This window comes from Papio anubis, chromosome 16 (assembly GCF_008728515.1).
Source record: "Papio anubis isolate 15944 chromosome 16, Panubis1.0, whole genome shotgun sequence".
NCBI lineage: Eukaryota > Metazoa > Chordata > Mammalia > Primates > Cercopithecidae > Papio > Papio anubis.
The window spans coordinates 55,594,745-55,614,921 of NC_044991.1; the positions used below are offsets into that span (position 1 = coordinate 55,594,745).

Sequence of the window (20,177 nt, forward strand, 5' to 3'; positions counted from 1 at the left end):
ATTACTTCTTTGCAGAAAGGTTTTCTTCAGCCTAAGCATATAAAAGCTTGTCCTCTATCTCCTTCTGGGATTGGTAAAAACTTACCTAACACAAATAGGACTCAGGACTGACTGGTTACATGAAAAAGTACAGTATATCAGGTAATTTTAAAAATGTAACTGAAATATTTGATTTTTACTTAAAACAAATACATGTCACCTGCCAATATTATGGTAAAAAACCAAGGTCTCTTCTTTAAGTACATTTCTACTGTTTCAAATGTTCTCTCTTGCATATTCATTACTGATATATCATATCCATAACCCATCATATCCATAATCCACACTTGTGATTTCAAATTTCAGTTTCTTTAAATGGAACAAGAATCTAGGCAACTGTAAGACAACTTAGTATAGAACATTTAAGAATTTTATGAGGCCAGGTGCCATAGCTCACACCTGTAATTACAGCACTTCGGGAGGCCAAGGTGGGTGGATCACCTGAGGTCGGGAGTTTGAGACCAGCCTGACCAACATGGAGACACTCTGTCTCTACTAAAAATACAAAAAATTAGCCAGGCAAGGTGGCGCATGCCTGTAATCCCAGCTATTCGGCAGGGTGAGGCAGGAGAATCACTTGAACCCAGGAGGCGGAGGTTGTGGTGAGCCCGTGCCATTGCACTCTAACCTGCGCAACAAGAGGAAAAAAAAAAAAGAATTTTATGAGTTCCACCCCCAATCTTTCAAAATACTCATGCCCACAATTAATAAGACAGTAATCTGGTGGAAAGGGGGATTCATATTTATCTAATTTGTTTAAGATCTTCAACTAAATTTTCCTAAAAACAACTACTTTTTGCAGTCATATTTCATTAGTTTATATAATGTTTAATTAAATTATGAAATTACAGTAATAAATGTAACTGGCATAAGCAGATTTGGAATAAACATACTGACCCCTGGAGTGTAAAATTCAACTAGTGAGAGCTGAAAGCAAGATGTGCTAGAGAGCAGCCAACCAACCATGAGTGTTCAACTTTTCTTAGGAAACATTCAGTATATTCTAGAGGAAGAAAAGAGTGTGGTAATTTCTGTACTTTGATTATATATACTCTATATCAGCAGTCCCCAACCTTTTTGGCACCCAGGGACCAGTTTTGTGAAAGACAATTTTTCCATGAAATGGAGGGGTGGAGGATATGGTTTCAGATTTTGGGATGAAGCTGCAACACCTCAGATCAGGCACTAGATTCTCACAAGGAGCGTACAACCTAGATCCCTGGAGTGCATAGTTTGCAATAGGGTTTGTGCTCCTATGAAAATCGAATGCTGCCACTGATCTGACAGGAGGCAGAGCTCAGGTGTAATATTCTCTGGCCTAATGTTCACATCCTGCTGTGTGGCCCAGTTCCTAACAGGATGGTCTGTGGCCTGGAGGTTGGGGATCTCTGCTCTTTATAATTTGGTGATTATTTGAATATAGTCTAAATTAGAAATCTGTATATATTTTTCCCCAAACAGCCCACTGTTTCAGGATCATTCTTAGTAATTGATCATTTTCTCCCTGATTTTTAAATGCCACTTTCAACATATTCCTTTTTTCTTTCTTTTTTTCATTTCACTCCTTCCTACACACTGACACTTTCACATTCTAAATTCCTATACATATTCAGGTCTGTTTCTGGACTTTCTATTTTTCTCTAATTACTTTACTTTTTCTTTTTCTTTTTTTTTTTTGGAGACAGAGTCTGGCTCTCTAGCCAGGCTAGAATGTGGTAGTGTGATCTCGGCTCACTGCAACTCTGCCTCCTGGGTTCAAGTGATTCTCCCACCTCAGCTTCCTGAGTAGCTGGGACCACAGGCACACGCCACCACGCCCAGCTCATTTTTTGTATTTTAGTAGAGACCGGGTTTCACCATGTTGGCTAGGATGGTCTCGATCTCCTGACCTCGTGATCCACTCACCTCAGCCTCCCAAAGTGCTGTGATTACAGGCGTGAGCCACCGTGCCTGGCATTGCTTTTCTATTCTAACACAGATGCCAAACTGCCTTAAATAACTTTCTGATATAACTTACTATCTGGAGGGTCAAGTGTCACATACCCTTCCCCCTTCTACTACCCACCAATTACTATATTTAAAATTTTTTCAAAATTTTCTAAGCAATTCAATGTACTCTTCTAAATGAGCTCTACATGCAATTTGTCAAGTTCTCAAAAAGGTTCACCCCACTGGGCTTACAAATCAGTTCGTATTAAATCTGTAAAATAATTTCGGAAGCAATGATATCTGTGCAATATCTTGGTAATATTTTATATCTTTTTTTTTTTTTTTTGAGACAGAGTCTTGCTCTGTCGCCCAGGCTGGAATGCAGTGGCACGATATCAGCTCACCTCCCAGGTTCACGCCATTCTCCTGCCTCAGGCTTCCGAGTAGCAGGGACTACAGGCGCCTGCCACCACGCCTAGCTAATTTTTTGTATTTTTAGTAGAGATGGGGTTTCACTGTGTTAGCTAGGCTGGTTTCGATCTCCTGACCACCCGCCTTGGCCTCCCAAAGTGCTGGGATTACAGGATGAGGCACCGCGCCTAGCCAATATTTTATATCTTTAAAAAAATCCTTCAGTAAAGCTTCATAGTTTTCTTCAAATTAGTCTTGCCTATTTCTCATTAATTTGCACTCTATTTCTGTATCATTTAAAAACTTTTTAAATTCTGCTAGTGTAGCACTTAACATGAATTTAATTTTATAAGAATACATAGACTGGGCACCATGGCTCACATCTGTAATCCCAGCACTTTATAAGGCCAAAGCAGGAAGATCACTTGAGCCCAGGAGTTCAAGACCAGCCGGGGTATCATAGCAGGACCCTATCTCCAAAAAAAAAAAAAAATTAAAAATTAGCTGGGCATGGTGGTCTGTGGTCCTAGCTACTCAAGAGACGCTGAGGCAGGAGGACTGCTGGAGTCCAGGAGGTTGAAGTTGCAGTGAGGCATGATTGCATCACTGCCCACCAGCCTGGGTGGATAAAGATTCAGTTTCAAAAAAAAAAAAAAAAAAAAAAAGTTATGGAAACCCACCAAGCAAATCCTTAAAAGGGATAGAAAAACAGATGGCTTATTCATCTGGAGTAGGGAGGAGCTTCCTAAATCTGCCATCTCTTATAAACCTAAAACAAACATTCCTGCCTTCCTTTAAAAGTGTTTCACAAATAAGTTCTGTACAAACCTCTGAATTTATTTTTCGGCCTTTACAATCCCATTAATAATTCTTTTTTTTTTTTTTAAGTTGGGGTCTCACTCTATTGCCCAAGCTGGAGTGTAGTGGCATTATCATGGCTCACTGCAGCCTCAAATTCCTGGGCTCAAGCGATCCTCCTGCTTCACCCTCCTGAGTAGTGACGGCTACAGACATGTAACCACCATGCCCAACTAATTCGTGTATTTTTTTTGCGGAGTCAGAGTCTTGCTATGTTGCCTAGGCTGGTCTTGAACTCCAAGCCTTAAGCAATCCCCTGCCTTAGCCTCCCAAAGCACTAGGATTACAGGCATCAGCCACTACGCCCAGCCAATAATTCTATTTCTTACATACAAATGGAATAGCCAACATTTGCTAAGTGTTCCCTATAAGCTAGGCACATTACACAACTTTGCTCATTTACTCCACATCACAACCCCATGAAGTGGACATTATTTTACAGGTTGAGTATCCCTTATCCAAAATGCTTGGAACCAGAAGTGGTTTGGATTTCAGGTTTTTTAAGATTTTGGAATATTTGCACTACACTTACTTACCAATTGAGCATCCTTAACCCAAAAATCCAAAATCCAAATGCTCCATGGAATAAGCATTTCCTTTGACCAGTCATGTAGGCATTCAAAAAGTTTTAGATTTTTGAGCATTTCAAATTTCAGATTAGGAACACTCAAACTGCACTATCTCCCATTTTGCAGATGAAGAAACTGAGGCTCAGAGAGGTTAAGTAACTGGCACAAGGTGACATACCCAAAAAGTAGCAGAGATGGGATTTGAACCCAGGCAGCCCAGCTTCAAAATCCACAAAATATTATGAAGTCATATTTTCATTTCATTAGTGGGTTGGCTTTAATGGGCCAGTTGAAAACCTTCATTGTGTTCATTATAAAGCATAGCACATCTACAATTCAACATTTTGAACCCTTAAAAACAAAAAATAAAACCCTCAAATTAGAATTAGTAAAATTCTAAAATTAAAATCTAAACTTCAATATTCTGAAAAAGAAACCAATTGTTCTATATTTTATAGGTCCTTCTGTTTAGACACAAACTTTGGGTTAAATCACTGCAGTTTTGTTTAGTAACCTGTTAATACTTAACTGAATCATTTAAATCTATTCAACAATGTTCCCAAGCCTCCTCTAGGATGACCTGGAATCATTTGGCATCAATCTTCCCAATATCTATTATTAAAGAATCTCATGCTTTTAAAAGAAAGAATCAGACCAGTGCTGGCAGCTGCCAAGAATGAGTTTACTGCTGGGTTTCCATGACTGCATCAATCTGGGACCAGCATAAGTGAGAAGACATATCCTTGGAAACCAACTCTTTGCTCCCCTCAATTAAGAAAGAGAGTAGGAAAGAAAGAAAGCAAGCAAGCTTCTGAATAATTTGATTTGTGTTGAATGTGCCCGTTGCACATGATAACCATGGGTGAAAGTTGTGCAATCAAAATTGTGGTAAAGTTATGAGGTGCTTAGTGTTTACCGAGAATATCTTATGATCTGTATAAAACATTTTGGTTTCAATCTTTAAAAAAAATCATAATTGGCCAGGCAAGGTGGCTCACACCTGTAATCCCTCCACTTTGGAAGGCCGAGGAAGGTGGATCACCTGAGGTCAGGAGTTCGAGACCAGCTTGACTAACATGGTGAAACCCCATCTCTACTAAAAATATAAAAATTAGCCAGTGTGGTAGTGCCCACCTGTAGTCCCAGGTTCTCAGGAGGCTGAGGCAAGAGAATCACTTGAACCTGGGAGGCAGAGGTTGCAGTGAGCGGAGATTGCGCCACTGCACCCTAGCCTGGGTGACAGAGCGAGACTCTGTATCAAAAAAAAAAAAAAAAAAAAAAAAAAAATCACAATAAAAGCTGTACCAACAAGAACTTTATGAATAAAACACCTAAATGGGAACAATATTTACTGCTACTCAATATCTTTACTGTTCAATTGCATGCTAACACCTGAATTCTCCACATACATCCCGTACGCTCTAGAAGTACTCTTTGTTTTAGGTATTGTATATTGTAAAATTTCAAAACAGAAGATTTTTCCAAATTAGGGAGCAGAGTCAATATAGTTACAATAATACATATACTTCATAACATAAGTAACAGGTTCATTCATCTCAACTACATTTCTAAGGCAAGAACTTACAGTAAGAGCAAATGAGTTTTAACAACATATATTAAATACAATCTCCCAGGTTTTCTTAGAACAGGAGTCATACTACCCCTCCTTCCCTGGAGCTATAAATATACTTCCTGCCATCAATAGCAATGGCTGAAGCAACCTCTCTGTTCAAAGGAACTAAAAATACATTATTGTACATATCCTCCCTTCAGCTACCCACCCACCATTACAAGAGGAACTGACGGAAATGTAAAAGCTGTGTAAAGTTCAGCTGAGAGCAGTGTAGACTGTAATTTTCCTCAAGAAAAAAAAAAAAAAAAAGGCCGGGAGCGTTGGCTCATACCTGTAATCCCAGCAATTTGGGAGGCCGAAGCAGGTGGATCACAAGGTCAGGAGTTCGAGGCCAGCCTGGCCAAGATGGTGAAACCCCGTCTCTACTAAAAATAGGAAAATTAGCCGGGCACGGTGTCATGCGCCTGTAATCCCAGCTACTCCGGAGGCTGAGGCAGGAGAATCACTTGAACCGGGAGGCAGAGGTTGCAGTGAGCCGAGATCGTGCCACTGCACTCTAGCCTGGGTGACAGAGCAAGACTCCATCTCAAAACAAAACAAAACCAAAAAACAAAATTAGGCTAGCTCCAACTGAATGATGTCAAGGGAGATAACAATCAACTATTTCAGGGTCAGGGTAAACTTTTTAAATTTTGGAGAAGCTGTTATTAATTTTTTTTTTTTCCACTCAGTCTGGTTTCAGACTCCTGGACTCAAGTGATCTTACTGCCTCAGTCTCCCAGATAGGAGGAGCTTTTTTTTTTTTTTGAGATGGAGTTTCACTCTTGTTGCTCAGGCTGGAGTGCAATGACACGACCTCAGGTCACTGCAACTTCCGCCTTCTGAGTTCAAGCAATTCTCCTGCTTCAGCCTCCAAAGTAGCTGGGATTACAGGTACCTGCCACCACGCCCAGCTAATTTTTTGTATTGTTAGTAGAGATGGGGTTTCACCATGTTGGTCAGGCTGGTCTCAAACTCCTGACCTCAGGTGATCCACCCGCCTTGGCCTCCCAAAGTGCTGGGATTACAGGCATGAGCCACTGCGCCCAGCTAAGAAGCTTTTCTTTTCTTTTTTTTTTTTGAGACGGAGTCTCGCTCTGTCGCCCAGGCTGGAGTGCAGTGGCCGGATCTCAGCTCACTGCAAGCTCCGCCTCCCGGGTTTACACCATTCTCCTAACTCAGCCTCCTGAGTAGCTGGGACTACAGGCGCCCGCCACCTCGCCCGGCTAGTTTTTTTGTATTTTTTTAGTAGAGACGGGGTTTCACTGTGTTAGCCAGGATAGTCTCGATCTCCTGACCTCGTGATCCACCCATCTCAGCCTCCCAAAGTGCTGGGATTACAGGCTTGAGCCACCGCGCCCAGCCTGAAGCTTTTCTTGATGACAAGTTATATTTTGTATTTCATTAACTGTTATTTGAGGACTGGTATTATTTAACTGAACCACAGTAACGGAAATTTATGAGTATCAAAACCATGCAAACTGAGTACTACCTATATGTAACAATGGCTCATGGAACTTGAAGGAGTGATCAGCCAGCTCGTTCAGTGGGGCTGGGGACAAGAAAATGGCCTACAGAGGAGATTGTCACCAACAGGAATATGAGTAAAAAGGACAATGAGAGAGCCGAGCACAGCTGCATGTGACTGTGGTCCCAGATACTCAGGAGTCCAAGGCGATAGGATGGCTTGAGGCCAGGAGTTTGAGGCAACAGTGAGCTATAATCGTGTCACTGCGCTACTACTGCCTGGATGACAGGGCAAGACCCCATCTAAAGAATGAATGAATTAATGAATGAAAAAAAAAAGGAGAGGCAGATTTTTCGTTTTGTTTTGTTTTTTTTGAGATAGAGTCTCACTCTGTCACCCAGGCTAGAGTGCAGTGGTGCTATCTCAGCTCACTGCAGCCCCCACCTCCCGGGTTCAAAGGACTCTCCTGCCTCAGCCTCCCAAGTAGCTGAGATTACAGGCGCCCACCACTACAACACCTGGCTAATTTTTATACTTTTAGTAGAGATGGGGTTTCATCATGTTGGCCAGGCTGGTCTCGAGCAACTGACCTTAAGTGATCTACCTGCCCTGGCCTCCCAAAGTGCTGGGATTACAGGCAAGAGCCACTGTGCCTGGCCTCAGATTTTTCAATGTCAGAAAAGGGAAACACTAGAAGAAACCCCATTGTCTTGGATTAGAATTAAGAGCACTGGAATGAAATCATGTCTTTAAATATTTATAGGGAGATATAGACATATATATGTATGTATAGACATGCATACATATCTATATAATCATTCTTGATATTCTGTAATTGATGATTTGGCATCTTGAAAGGATGGGCCAAATTAACGACCAAAGTTGTTTACATTCATATCATCCCTGTTTTTGAGGCTGCACAGAAATCGTATTACAAACCCTCCAACCACAAATCTCAACATTTGTGTTTCTCTTTCTGCTCAATAGGGGATGTCCCACCTAACAACTTTCTAGCATAGCACTTTAACAACAAAAAAAACTCACCCTTCTTTTCCTCTGGTTCTTTCTGCCTCCTGACCCACCCCGGTGCTTCCCCATGTGGTCTTGCATAGTACGGTGTGCCTGCTGTTTCAGAAGAACTGTGAGTAACACATTTTCAATAATATTGGCCTCTCTGTGTCATTCACACCTATAAATTAAATTCCAGTATATTTTATTTATTTGTTTATCTTTTTAGTTAGGGTCTCACTCTATCTCACTCTAGCTAGGACTATAGGCACGTGCCACCACACCCAGCTACTTTTTGTATTTTTTGGTAGAGATGGGGTTTCACCATGTTGGCCAGGCTGGTCTCGAACTCCTGATCCCAAGTGATCTGCCAGCCTCACCTGCCTCAGCCTACCAAAGTGCTGGGATTACCCGTTACATTTTAAAACAATATCTTAGTTCTTTCCTCACATAGAGCCTAAAAGAAAGAACACCCCAGTAGAAATAACATATCTAGCAGTGTACACATTTTATTTTCTAAGTACATTCACTAATAAAAGGAACCAGGGTTCCCTAATAAAATTATTGATTCCAGGACTGAGATAACAGAAGTACAGACGAGCACAGAAAATCTTTTTTATTTATTTATTTATTTATTTATTGAGATGGAGTTTTGCTCTTGTTGCCCAGGCTGGAGTGCAATGGTGTGGTCTTTGCTCGCTGCAACCTCCACCTCCCGGGTTCAAGCGATCCTCCTGCCTCAGCCTCCCAAGTAGCTGGGATTACAGGTGCCTGCCACCACACCTGGCTAATTTTTCTATTTTTAGTAGAGACAGGGTTTCACCATGTTGGTCAGGCTGGTCTCGAACTCCTGACTCAGATGATCCACCCGCCTTGGACTCCCAAAGTGCTGAGATTACAGGCATGAGCCACCACGCCTAGCCATGTCCCCATCATTCTTTGATCACTTTTTTTCTTACTTTTTGGAATAAGATTTTCTGTGGGCTGGGCGAGGTGGCTCATACCTGTAACCTCAGCACTTTGGGAGGCCAAGGTGAGGACTCCTGAGGTCAGGAGTTCAGGACCAGCCTGACCAACATGGTAAAACCCTGTCTCTACTAAAAATAGAAAAATTAGCCAGGTGTAGTGGCAGGTGCCTGTAATCCCAGCTACTTGGGAGGCTGAGGCAGGAGGATCGCTTCAACCCGGGAGGTGGAGGTTGCAGCGAGCAAAGACCATGCCACTGAACTCCAGCCTGGGCAACAAGAGCAAAACTCCATCTCGAAAAAAAAAAAAAAAGGATGATGAGGACATGGAAAAAGGACACAGGAGCTAGCTTGAAAGGGTTCCCACAGGCCAATTTGGGACAATTTGAACATCAAAAAATAAAAGGAACAAAATAGGAATCAATGAGGCTGTGCTCGTATGTTTAAAATATTTTTAAAAAACAAAAACAGAAAACATAGAGAAAGCTTTTCCTTAGAGTGAAATGGCAAGTGATTGGCTGGGCACGGTGACTCAAGCCTGTGATCCCAGTGGGAAGCCGAGGGAGGCAGATCAGCTGAGGTCAGGAGTTCAAGATCAGCCTAGCCAACATGGTGAAACCCCGACTCAACTAAAAATACAAAAATTAGCAGGGCATGATGGCAAGTGCCTATAATCCCAGCTGCTTGGGTGGGTGAGGTGGGAGAATCACTTGAACCTGGAAGGCAAGAGGCTGCAGTGAGACAAGATCGTGCCACTGTACTCCAGCCTGGGTGACAAAGCAAGCCTTCGTCTCAAAAAAAAAAAAAACAAAAAAAAACAAAAAAAAAGAAAGCCAAGTGATGAATTCAGAAGAAATAATGAAATTTTTAAAATTTACCATCTAGCAGCCACTATAATAACTGATTCAGGCACAAATCACCAATGGATGCTAAAACTAGTAAGTAAAAATTTGATGAAAAATAAGCTATTTATATAGTCTCAAAGTATCACCCCACAAAATGCATTATTACTTACTAACCAGTAAGTATGAAATACTTAACCAAGTGGTAAAATAAAGCATAACCAGTAACTGGACGAATTGACATGAACCTCCTGATATGATGAAGTGAGAAGAACACAATATCGTGTCTTTGGTATTCCTGTCAAAAATGCATAACCTAAATCTATTCATAAGGAAACATCAGACTAACTCAAATTGTGGGACTTGCTACAAAATAATTGTCTACTCTTAAAAAATGTCAAGATCACTGAAAATAAGGAAAGACTGAGGAACCATTCCAAATTAAGATATTGAAGAGACATGACAACTAAATGCAAGGCATAATCCTGAATGGTCCCTGAATCAGAAATAAATGAAGGGAAAAGCGAAGAAGTTTTTCTGCTTTTGTTTTCTTGAGGGAATTTTGTTGGTTTCTGTTGTTTTATTTTTGCTACAAAAGACATAATAGGAAGATTAGTAAAATTTGAGTAGGGTTTGTGAATTAGATGGCAGTATTATATCAATATTTATTTCCTGATTTCAATAAATGTGCTGTAGATAAATAGGAGAGTATCCTTGTTTTCAGGAAACACATCCTGATTTAGGGGTAATACAGCATTATGTCTGCAATTTATTTCTCAAATGATTCAGAAAAATTACATACATAGATGGGTAACATGAGAAAGAGGAGACGCACTTGTAAAACATTAACAAGTGTGGATCTGGGTAATCTAGGCCAAACGGCAAATAAATACCAACAATTTCCAAAGGATTGAAAGTGTATATAGGCCATATTCTTTGTGTGTGTGTGTGTGTGTGTGTGTGTGTTTTGTTTTGTTTTTGAGATGGAGTCTCCTTCTGTCACATAGGCTGGACTGCAGCGGCGCTATCTCGGCTCACTGCAACCTCCAACTCCCGGGTTCAAGCGATTCTCCTGCCTCAGCCTCCCTAGTAGTTGGTATTACAGGCACCCACCACCATGCCCGGCTAAATTTTTTTTTGTATTTTTAGTAGAGACAGGGTTTCACCATGTTGGCCAGGCTGGTTTTGAACTCCTGACCTCAAGTGATCCTCCTGCCTCGGCCTCCCAAAGTGCTGGGATTACAGGTGTGAGCCACCGTGCCCAGCCTATAGGTCATATTCTTTAACGACAATGCATAATCTATAAATCCATTACAAAAAGATAACTAGAAAAAAAACTATTTGAAAATAAAAGAGACACTTATAAATACATATGGATCAAAGAAAAAAACAGAATGAAAATCAGAAAAGTCTGATCTGTTTTTGAAAAAACAACTGAACCAAAATATCAGTAATTTGACTCCATCAACATATAACATAAAAAAGACATTGTACATCATGATAAAGTTGTGCTAAACATTAAAAATTGGTTAATAAGCTGGGTGCGGTAGCTCACACCTGTAATCTCAGCACTTTGGAAGGCCAAGGCAGGTGGATTACTTGAGGCAGGAATTCGAGAACAGCCTGGCCAAGATGGGGAAACCCCGTCTCTACTAAAACTTCAAAAATTAGCCAGACTAATTACAGGTGTTTGGTGGTACACACCTGTAATCCCAGCTACTTGGGAGGCTGAGGCATGAGAATTGCTTGAAACCAGAAGGCAAAGGTTGCAGTGAGCCAAGATCGTGCCATTGCACTCCAGCCTGGGTGACAGAGCAAGACTCTGTCTCAAAAAATAAATAAATAAATAAAATACAGTTATCAATACTACAGTTGTCATGCCAATCTTAAAATGAGGAAAATCAATCCCTGGTCTGGAAGAGTTCAGGAGCCTTCAGCCATTACGAGATATTTCAGTTGGGTCTAAAAGAATATGTAGTAGGCTGGGCGTGGTGGCCCACACCTGTAATCCCAGCACTTATGCACTTTGGGAGGCTGAGGTGGGTGGATCACCTGAGGTCAGGAGTTCAAGACCAGCCTGGCCAACATGGTGAAGCCCCGTCTCTACCAAAAACACAAAAATTAGCTGGGTGTGGTGGCACATGCCTGTAGTCCCAACTACTCAGGAGGCTGAGGCATGAGAATCACTTAAACCTGGAAGGCAGAGGCTGCAGTGAGCGAGATTGTACCACTGCATTCCAGCCTGGTGACAGATCGAGACTCTGTCTAAAAAAAAAAAAAAAAAAAAATGTAATAGTATAGTTATTTAGGCTTTTGTTTAATGAATTCAGTTTCAAAGAGAAAGACAAACTAAATATATTTTTTTTTTTGGAGACAGAGTCTTGCTCTATGGCTCAGGCTGGAGTGCAGCGGCGTGATCTCGGCTCACTGCAAGCTCTGCCTCCTGGGTTCACGCCACTCTCCTGCCTCAGCCTCCCGAGTAGTTGGGACTACAGGCACCTGTCACCACGCCTGGCTAATTTATTTATATCTTTCGTAGAGATGGGGTTTCACCGTGTCAACCAGGATGGCCTCAATCTGCTGACCTCGTGATCTGCCCACCTCGGCCTCCCAAAGTGCTAGGATTACAGGCGTGAGCCACCACACCCAGCCCTCAAACTAAATCTTATACGTACAATCTTTGACAGTCCTTTCACAGTTGAAGTGAATTCCACAAACGGGTGGCACAGTGTGCTTAAACAAAAAAAAAAAAGGCCGGCATAGTGGCTCATGCCTATAATCCTAGCAGCTTGGGAGGCCAAGGCTGGAAGATCACTTGAGCCCAGGAGTTCAAGACCAGCTCAAGCAACAAAGCAAGGCTCCATCTCTAAAAAAAACACAAAAAAATTGAAGTTGAACTCATTTAGACAGGCCTTGCAACCTCCAGTGTGGCACAGGACCCAACAGATTTACTTCTCTCATTCACACTGACTACATAGCCTCAAAAAACATATTTGAGTTTTCCAAGAAACCCTGACTCATTTAATGCCAAAAATAAGCAGGATTATAGTGAGGAGAAAAGTAGGAAGAGGCATTTTCAAAACCTGCTGAGTTCTGAGGGCATTACAGAGGCTGAAAGTTTCTGGTTTTAATGTATTTTCCAGTTTTACTACAATCAGAAAAGAAAATCCACAAAACTGGAAGACAAACACCAAACCAAACATTTCTGTATCAATAAACCTCATATAAAATTATTCTGCTGTTTGATTATATAACTATTATGTCCTATGGCAACCTACTAGTGAAATACAGGAATACCAAAAACAATTAACTACTTTTCGCCATGTCATTATCTCCACCATATTTTAAAAAAACTTTCTTGAAAAAGATGCTATTGTTATTTTAATTACTCACATGAGACTACTTCAAATTCTTAATTTTAGTTCTAGTAGAATACTTACATATTTAATATATATGTTATAAATATTAATTATATAGTATACTGTGTGTGTGTATATATATATCAAAATCTTTTGTAGGCAATGTATCTGCAAGAAATAAGACACATCTAGAACAGACACAAGTAATCTTCAAAAGCAGTGTGTACCATGCTTTTACATACTCTGGTCATTGGGTTAGAAGGTCATGTGCCAAGAAGGAAATGGTTCTGGGCTGTCCTTCAAAAGGCAAAGTGAAAGATTTCCCAAGTAACATGAAGATTTTCATGAGCCATGGATAAGCAAAACAATAAACAACTACCTGACAACAAAAATAGATCCATATACCATTTTGGGGATGAAAATATAGCTAAGGATTAAATGTGATTAAATACATGATTTATATGATATACCATATAAATATACATGATGTATAATATAGATACATAATACATTAAGTACAGCTAAGATTAAATATTTCTAATCTAAACTATCATCTAAATGTAAGAAATCTCCAGCTCTCTTAAATGTCCAGTTGATGTGCATAACTCCATCTGCCAGCCATGTTATCTGGCTGCCCTGAGGGACACATGGTATTCTTGCTGGAGTCATGTAGCTGATTATGCTTTATACTCAGGTCATGTCATTTCATTTAAAGGGAATACCAGTTCACTCTACAAAGCTATCAATTTGTAATCCATAAGTGTAAGATCTTTAGTATGGTTCTATTGGAGTAAATCTCTCATTCCTACTACAAACCAGGTACTTACTGTATTAGCAGCTGGAGATTTAAAACTGCAAAACAAGCAAGTCTCATAAATCCCTGCCTCAAAGAGCACCCAGTTTAATTGAGAAACAAACTAATAAAACTTTGGCATTCAAAGAAATGTTCACGAAAACCAAACTTTTCAAGTACCATTGGATACCATTGTGATTTATTATACAGAATACTGTTGAGACAGAATTGACAATGAGATTCCTTCAAATCTTGATGATTGTATAAAAACAGAATTAACGCTGGCTTCCTTCTGAATACCATTTTTCACACAGAAAGTCTTAATCCCTTCATGAGAGCTATGGCCTACCTAAAGCAGAAAATAAAGACAGAATTAGATGCCAAGTGAGGCTTGGCTCACTGAACAGCTAAACTGAACTTAGTCCCGCTGCCACTAAACTCAACCGGGTGAATACGGATGCTCCTTGCCCTACAGTGGGGCTATATTCCAATACACTCACCATAAATTGAAAATATCATATAAGTAGGAAATGCATTTAATACACTTTACCTACTGAATGCCACAGTTAGCCTAGCCTACCTTAAATGTGTTCAGAACACTTACATTAGCGTACAGTTGGGCAGAATCACCTGGTAACACAGTACACCGTGGAGTATAGTCATTTACCCTCCTGATCACGTAGCTGACTGGGAGGTGCAAGTCACTGCTTCTGCCCAGCACTGTGAGAAATTGTCACACTGCATATCACCAGCCCAGGAAAAGATCAAATTTCAAAATTGGAAGTACAATTTCTACTGAATACATATATCACACCAGCTTTCCCACCATCATAGTATAAAAATCATAAATTAAACCATCATAAATCAGGGACCATCTATAATGTGAATCTATGCTTCAGTAAATTACACACAGTTGGTCCTCTCTCTTTGTTTTTTTTTGTTTTTTTTTTGAGACAGAGTCTCATTCTGTCGCCCAGGCTGGAGTGCAGTGGCAGGATCTTGGCTCACTGCAATCTTCACCTCCTGGGTTCAAGCAACTGCCCCGCCTCAGCCTCCTGAGCAGCTAGGACTACAGGCACCTGCCACCATGCCCAGTTAATTTTTGTACTTTTAGTAAAGACAGGGTTTCACCACATTGGCCAGGCTGGTCTCAAGCTCCTGACCTCAGGCAATCCGCCCACCCCAGCCTCCCAAAGTGCTGGGATTATGGGCGTGAACCACTGTACCTGGCCCAGTTGACCCTCTCTACCTGTGGGTTGCACATCCACAGATAAAAATAAATAAATAAATAAAACCATAAAATAAGAAATACAATTTTTAAAAATAGAGTATAACAGCTATTTACATAGTATTTGCATTGTTTTAGCCATATAGGTAATCTAGAGATTATTTAGGGCCTCTAAAGTACACAGGAGGATATGCATAGGTTATATGCAAATGCGCCATTTTATATAAGGTACCTGAGTATCCCTGGATTTTGATCTCCAAGGGGATCCTGGAATCAATCACCTGAAGATACTAAGAGACAACTGTATTACTATACCTTTTGGACTATCAGGATCCTTCTGAGACTATAAATGCTCAATCTACACATGCCAATGTGTGAATTATCATATAAGTGTATGAATTATCATACAATAAGTGACTTGACAGATATAAGCACAGAATCTATATTGGGTCAGACTTGGAGTAGTCAGTAAGGAAATGCTGACTGGAGGAGCTGATCTCTATCTGATAAATTATGTTAAGTAAGAAGGAGGGAGGTGGGCAGTCCATCCAAAGACAGAGAGCAAGAAAGCACAGCACCACCAAGGATCAAGGGGCAGTGGGCTCAGGGAAAAGATAAGGCTACCAAGAGGAGTTGGATCATGAGAGCTTGCTCTGTTAAGGAGTTTGGATTTTATTCATAGAATCTTAAGTTGGGGAGTGCTATGATAGATCAGGAAGTTAGAGAGATCACTCTTGGCAGCCATGTAATCAATGACTTGGAATAAGAAACTAATAATGAGTAGACAACAAGGGAACCTGCTTCTAGGTGAGAAGCAGCCTGAACTAAGGGAAAAGGGAAATGGTGGAAAATAGGCAAATTTGAGAAATGTTGCAAATGTAAAACAGGTAAGAACAGATCACCAACCAGATGAACAACATCCAAGTTTCCAGTTTGGGTCACTGTGTTGTGCCATTCATCAAGATAGAGATTATAAAAATAACACACTGAAAAGGAAGATGAGTCAGTTCTGAGATTGTTGTAGGTACCTGGGAGATAGCCCAATGGAGACCAGTAGGCTGTTGGCTGTCATCCAGATGGGTTCTGAGGACAAAGTTTCTCCTAATTAGCAAGGAAGCTGAAACCATGGACATGTGCTTCCAGGAAGAATGTGTAGAATCAACACAAGAGGGCCAGAGATGGAATCTTTGGTAACTCAAACAAGGAGTGGTCAAAGAAAAGGGGCCTAGGGAACTGAGGAGTGGCCACAAAGATAGAAAGAGGAAAACCAGGAGAATGTGTCACACAACTCAGGGAAAGATAGTTCAGGGAATAAAGACTGTACAGTTGATCACATATCCTCAGTTTTTTTTCTTTCTTCCCTCTTCCATCCTTTTCACACTCTCCCCTGTTAAAATCAGAAAGGTAAAAAGTTATTCTGTGATAATTCAAATAATGCTATACTGTGTCCCAAATCAAATACTAGGGAGGGAAGACAGAGAATCAAGATCATTTTATTTTCTAACATTTATTAAAAATGTACTATGTGCTAAGAACTGTGCTAAGCATTTACTACGCACTACCTAATGCTTAAAACAAACAAATACATAGAGTACTATTGCTGAACCCATTTACTAGGTGACAAAACTGAGTCTCAGAAGAGCTAAGTATTTTGCCCAAGTTCACAAAAAGCATTGCAGGCATGGAATATGAACCCTAGTCTATCCAACACCCAAAATTAAAATAATTGTAGGGTCTGACAAGGAATATATAAAAGAAACACAAACTCCAATTTGACCAGGAAAAAAAATTGACTGAAGGGTTATTTTTGAAGAAAAGGCCAGGCATGGTGGCTCACGCCTATAATCCCAGCACTTCGGGAGGCTGAGGTGGGAGGACTGTTTGAGGCCAGGAATTTGAGATCATCCTAGGCTCATAGTGAGGCCTCATCTCTACAAAAAAAAATCAAAAAAATTAGCTAGGCATGATGGCGTGCATCTGTGGTTCCAGCTACTTACTTATGAGGCTGAGGCGGGAGGATTGTTTGAGCCCAGGAGGTCAAGGCTGCAGTGAGCCATGATTGTACCACTGCACACCAGCATGGGCAACCTACCGAGACCCTGTCTCAAAAAAAGGTATGGAAGGTTGCAAAACAAACTCTGAACATGGATTCCCCCTTTGATGCCACATTCAGGACTCTTAACATAAGAAAGGGCACAGCATCTCAAGTAGAATTATCCTGGAAACACAGAGCCCTTAGTTCCCTTTCCCAGTCTTGAACCTCTGACCAATAATAACTGTATCATGATTCTGTATTTTTAATCAGATAACCTTGGCTTTCTGAGATGATAAAACTGTCCTCCTTAATTGGGTAAGTGGCATCACAACCCCAGAAAGAAAAGACATGAGCAATAAAATGAGGTATGGTACATCAAACTCATGGTACTAACTAGTACTTTTGCGTTAAGTTTAGGATATGTGTTTTTTAAATGTTGGTAATTCAGATTCAGCTAATGAAAAGCTTTGGAAGTCTTAACAGAAACCCGCTTTACTACATTTACAAGTTTAATTTCTTAGTATCACAGATTGCTCAAGAGCTTAAGAAGATTCTGTTTAAGGTGGTAACTCTGACCTGTCAAGGACTGACTGTGCCTGACAGACAGACTGTATAAATGTATTTTAAACATCTAAGGAAATTTAATTCACTAAGTAAGGGGCCTGGAGCAATTAAATCTGTTAAACTTATATTAACTTAATTGACAAGCAGGTGAAAATTACTGTTCTTATTTCTATACAAAATGCCTATGCTTACCAGTACAATAACAAGACTAAAAGAAAACTAGGTTTTAAATTTACCACTTAATTTCATATTAATTTAAAGCCCAAGTAATTTTAAAATAGTCCTTCTGTACACAAAAGCCCCTTTTCCACATCAAAAAACGTACACATATAACTGAGCTGCTCTATTAACCACTACTTGCTCTACAAAAGCCCACTTCAAAGTAGAACCTTTGAAAACTTACCAAGTACAACTGGGTAAGTATGGATGATTTAAGTAATCTCTCCCACTAATGTTGGGGAAACTGAATTGAGCTCCACTTAAGACCCAACCCAAAGGTAAGTACATCTCATCTCAATCTACTATAACATTCAGCCCTTTTGATAAACATAAAACTCTCCTATCTTCCCTTATTGTTACCTGAAATACCAAACTTAAGTAACTTATATTTTACGGGCATGTAGTATTTCAGGATGGTTTCACAAGTATTGCTCATGGTACTTGTGGATAACTACGGAAAAGGAAAGCTGGAAGGCAGGGGGATAGAGAACTAACTTTTACTATATATATTTTTAGAACTATTAACATAGACACATATTATTCAAATATATACATAATTTTAAACTAAGCAAAATTTTGAGACAAACACTAACGAACAAATCAGAGCCTTTTTTTTTTTTTTTTTAAATGCTTTTTCTTTTTGAGACAGGGGTCTCACTCTGTTGCCCAGGCTGGAATGCAGTAGTATGTTCACTGCAGCCTTGACCTCCTGGGCTTAAGCAATCCTCCCTCCTCAGCCTCCCAAGTAGCCAGGACTACAGGTGCATGCCATTACACCTGCCTACCTTTTATTTTTCTGTAGAGGCAGGGTTTCACTATGTTGTCCAGGCTGGTCTCAAACTCCTGGGCTCAAGTGATCCCCCCATGTTGGCCTCCGACAGTGCTAGGATTATAGGCATGAGCCACCACGCCTAGCCTGAAAATGTATTTTCAAACTTACGTCTTCCCCACCATGTCAGTCATATTGAGAATCACTGACTTAGGGGTTCACAATTGCTGCTGATGGCACTACTGCTCACTGGGCATGAAATACAGGAAGAAAAGGGGTTTTCTTTGTCTTCCACCAGCTGGTAGCAAGAACCTAGCCCAGGTATAATCTCCCTGAGCTGCTTCCATTTCTCATTTGTGTCTGAGAGCTTTGAAGGACCATTCTAGCTACCACCCCAAACTGGGGAGAGAGAAATGCTGGCTGGAAACCACTGTGAAATCTGTCCCTGTTAACAAAGTGGGCAGGTCCAAGAGATAAGAGGCATTGGAAGGCAGTGGTCTCACAGACAGCGTGAGCAGAGGCACTGAGTCAGGGACATTCACATCACTGGGGACATGGGGACCAGGAGAGCAGAAGTATCCCCGTAAAAGCTTGGGCCTCCAGTTCCTTTTAGACAGTGAAAGTCCTGGAACTATCCCACACTGCTCTGGTAACAGCGCTGCCAACATATCAATGGAAGACATTCTCTTTATTAATGGTCGTATCAATGCATTTACAATATTGTAATAAGCCACTTGTCAACCAATGTTTGAAAACTAATTGCTCGTTAAGCTATTTGTCAATCAAAATTTAAGAACTACTTGCACAATTCACAGCAGCCAGGTTTCAACTTCTTCCCACACACAAAAGCTCAGTTCATTAACTAGCAATCATCTCTTCCAAAAAGCCAGAAATTTAGAACCCTAACGCCTCTACTGCTTAAATCACACTTGTCCATGTATCTCCATCCCTATCACCACACCTCCCACCCTATGCCAGTCCAGAACACCATCATCACTGGCCGCATTTGCTCTAATAAACACCAAATAAGTCTCTGTACCCTGCCCAGTCCATTCTCCACAAACAAACAAACCTTTTGACTGCACATCCACCAATAAATAAGTGACAAACAAACCTTTTGACTACACATCCACCAATAGATAAGAGTCAACATCCCCAACATATGTTTATTTATAAACAGAACACAGGTACTAATACCTATAAATACTACAAAACATTTCAAATGAAATAAATAATGATCACAATAATGGTACTCCCATCAACTAAAATAGTAATATGAAACCCATCTTAAAAATATTTTGGTGTGAGCCGTATGATTAAATATTTCTCATGTTTGAAAAACTTCATTTTAATATTTTATGATACAGCAATTTAAAAGTCTGATTCCAAGTCAATCCTTGTTTTTTTTTTTTTGTTTTTTTTTTTTTTGAGACAAGAGTCTTGCTCTGTCGCCCAGGCTGGAGTGCAGTGGCGCGATCTCAGCTCACTGCAAGCTCCACCTCCTGGGTT

At 40.5% G+C, this 20,177-nt stretch overlaps 1 protein-coding gene across 8 annotated transcripts in view; it reads right to left on the minus strand.

Moving 5' to 3' along the window:
- The window catches only part of PTPRA (protein tyrosine phosphatase receptor type A), a 162,762-nt gene that overhangs the window by 127,725 nt on the left and 14,860 nt on the right, over positions 1 to 20,177 (minus strand). The gene's annotated exons all lie outside the window — the stretch shown is intronic.